The sequence below is a fragment of the Bos indicus genome, chromosome 7, assembly GCF_029378745.1.
Source record: "Bos indicus isolate NIAB-ARS_2022 breed Sahiwal x Tharparkar chromosome 7, NIAB-ARS_B.indTharparkar_mat_pri_1.0, whole genome shotgun sequence".
NCBI lineage: Eukaryota > Metazoa > Chordata > Mammalia > Artiodactyla > Bovidae > Bos > Bos indicus.
In genome coordinates this window covers 49,695,105-49,697,938 of record NC_091766.1, presented here as the reverse complement: position 1 = coordinate 49,697,938, position 2,834 = coordinate 49,695,105, and positions in this window count along the sequence as shown.

Below are 2,834 nucleotides of genomic sequence, written 5' to 3'. Positions count from 1 at the left end.
TACACAGAAAGCTTATATAATGCAACAACAACAACAACAAACAATCCAATCAAAAAATGGGCAACAGACCTAAATAGACATTTCCCCAAAGAAGACATACAGATGGCCAATAGGCACATGAAAAGATGCCCAACATCCCTAATTATTAGAGAAATGCAAATCAAAACTACAATAAGGTACCACTTCACATCAGTCAGAATGGCCATCATCAAAAATTCAACAAATAACAAATGCTTGAGAGGGCGTATGGAGAAAAGGGAACTCTTCTGAACTGTTGGTAGGAATGGAACTTGGTGCAGCCACTGTGGAAAATGATGTGACGTTTCCTCAGAAAACCATAAACAGAATTACCATATGATCTAGCAGTCCCACTCCTGGGCAAATATCCATACAAAACTGTAATTCAAAAAGATACATGCACCCCTATGTTCATAGCAGCACTATTCACAATAGCCATGACAAGGAAGCAACCTAAATGTTCATCAACAGATGAATGGATAAAGATGTGGTACTTTTATACAATGGAATACTACTCAACCATAAAAAAGAACAAAATAATACCATTTGCCACAACATGGATGTAACTAGAGAGAATCATGCTAACTGCAGTCAGTCAGAAAGAGAAAGACAAATACCTTATGATACCACTTATATGTGGAACCCAAAATACAACACGAATAAATCTATCGAACAGAATCACGAATGCAGAGAACACCCTGGTGGTTGCCAAGGGGAGAAGAGTGAGGGAAGGACGGGGTGGGAGGCTGGGGTAGGCTTTAAATCCTGCTACATAGCACAGAGAACTATATTCAATACCCATGAGAAACCATAATGGAAATAAATATTAAAAAGAAGAGAATGTACATATATATATATATATATATCACTCTGCTGTACAGCAGAAACTAACACAACACTGTAAATCCACTATACCTCAATTTAAAAATATTGATAAAAATAAATGAAATAAGAAAAGATCCTCCTTTCCAAGGCTGCCTCCCTCCAGTCATTCAGGTTTCCACCAAGGGACTTTCCTAGCAGAGAGGAAAGCACTCCAAGTGGAGAAGAAAGCTTGTTAGACAGTCCTTAGGTGGGAGAGTTGAAGAGCTCAAAGAAAACCAATCCTGGCTGGGGAAGAGATGGCAAAGGGAAAGGGGAAATTATTTACTCTGAGTTCCCCTGAAAGTCAGCCATAGCACAAAGCCTCTAATCCAGGGATCAGGGAAGAGGATCAGAGGAGGGAGACCAAGGACAGCCTGTATGAGAACTGTATGTATTGACTTGATCACAGCTGCAATCAGTCAGGGAACATTCTGAAAAGGCTTACGGAAGGGTCTCAGAACCATCACCTGGGGCAAGTAAGAGGGAAACATTTATCCAGTGGTTCTCACCCCCGTAGTCAAGAGTTGCCCCCAAGGTATTATCTATTCTGCACCTGACTTTCACGAAAGCCCAACAGCTGCCTGGCCAAGAAAGAAGCCCTGGGGGAGAAAGCCAGAGGGAAAGGTCAGGGGCCTGAGGGGAAGCTGCTGTCAGGTCACGCCCATGAACTGGGTGAAGCTATTTGTCACATCAATGGCTGGAATGAGAGGTAAAGCTGAGAACCGGAAGTGGGGCACAGGAGGTGTTCAAATAGAGTAAGAAGGACATAACATGAGAGGCTGAAGATATGAGCGATGAGCTGTGCACATCAGAAGGGAGAGGTGGAGGTTGCTCTGGGCAGGCAAATGTTCCTCACATGGGTGGAAGAGTGAGCTATGGTGGTCTGAGGCCCCAGAGCAGACCTCCTCTTTGTGGAGCATCTAACCAGGCCATGCCTTTGTGTGCTGAGGAGGCCATTTCTCACTTTGGGGGAATTTCTCAATTTGGGGGAATTTACTTAAATTGAAGAAAGTAGGGAAAATTACTAGACCATTCATATATGACCTAAATCAAATCCCTTATGATTTTACAGTGGAAATGACAAATAGATTCAAGGGATTAGATCTGATAGACAGAGTGCCTGATGGGTGGAGCTTCCTAACATTGTAAAAGGGGCAGTGATCAAAATCATCCCCAAGAAAAACAAATCCAAAATGGCAAAATAGTTGTCTGAGGAGGCCTTACAAATAGCTGTGAAAAGAAGAGAAGCAAAAGGCAAAGGAGAAAAGGAAAGATATATCCATCTGAATGCAGAGTTCAAAGAATAGCAAGGAGAGATAAGAAAGCCTTCCTTAGTGATCAGCGTGAAGAAATTGAGGGAAACAGAATGGGAAAGACTAGAGATCTCTTCAAGAAAATTAGAGATACCAAGGGAATATTTCATGCAAAGATGGGCACAATAAAGGACAGAAATGGTACTGACCTAACAGAAGAAGAAGACATTAAAAAGAAGTGGCAAGAATACACAGAAGAACTATACAAAAAAGATATTAATGACCCAGATAACTATGATGGTGTGATCACTCACCTACAGCCAGACATCCTGGAGTGTGAAGTCAAGTGGGCCTCAGGAAGCATCACTACAAGCATCACTACTGGTGATGGAATTCCAGCTGAGCTATTTCAAATTCTAAAAGATGATGTTGTGAAAAGTGCTGCACTTAATATGGCATCAAATTCAGAAACTCAGCAGTGGCCCCAGGACTGGAAAAGGTCCGTTTTCATTCCAATCCCAAAGAAAGGCAATGCCAAAGAATGTTCAAACTACTGCATAATTGCACGCATCTCACATGCTAGTAAAGTAATGCTCAAAATTCTCCAAGCGAGGCTTCAACAGTACATGAACCGAGAACTTCCAGATGTTCAACCTGGATTTAGAAAAGGCAGAGGAGCCACAGATCAAATTGCCAACA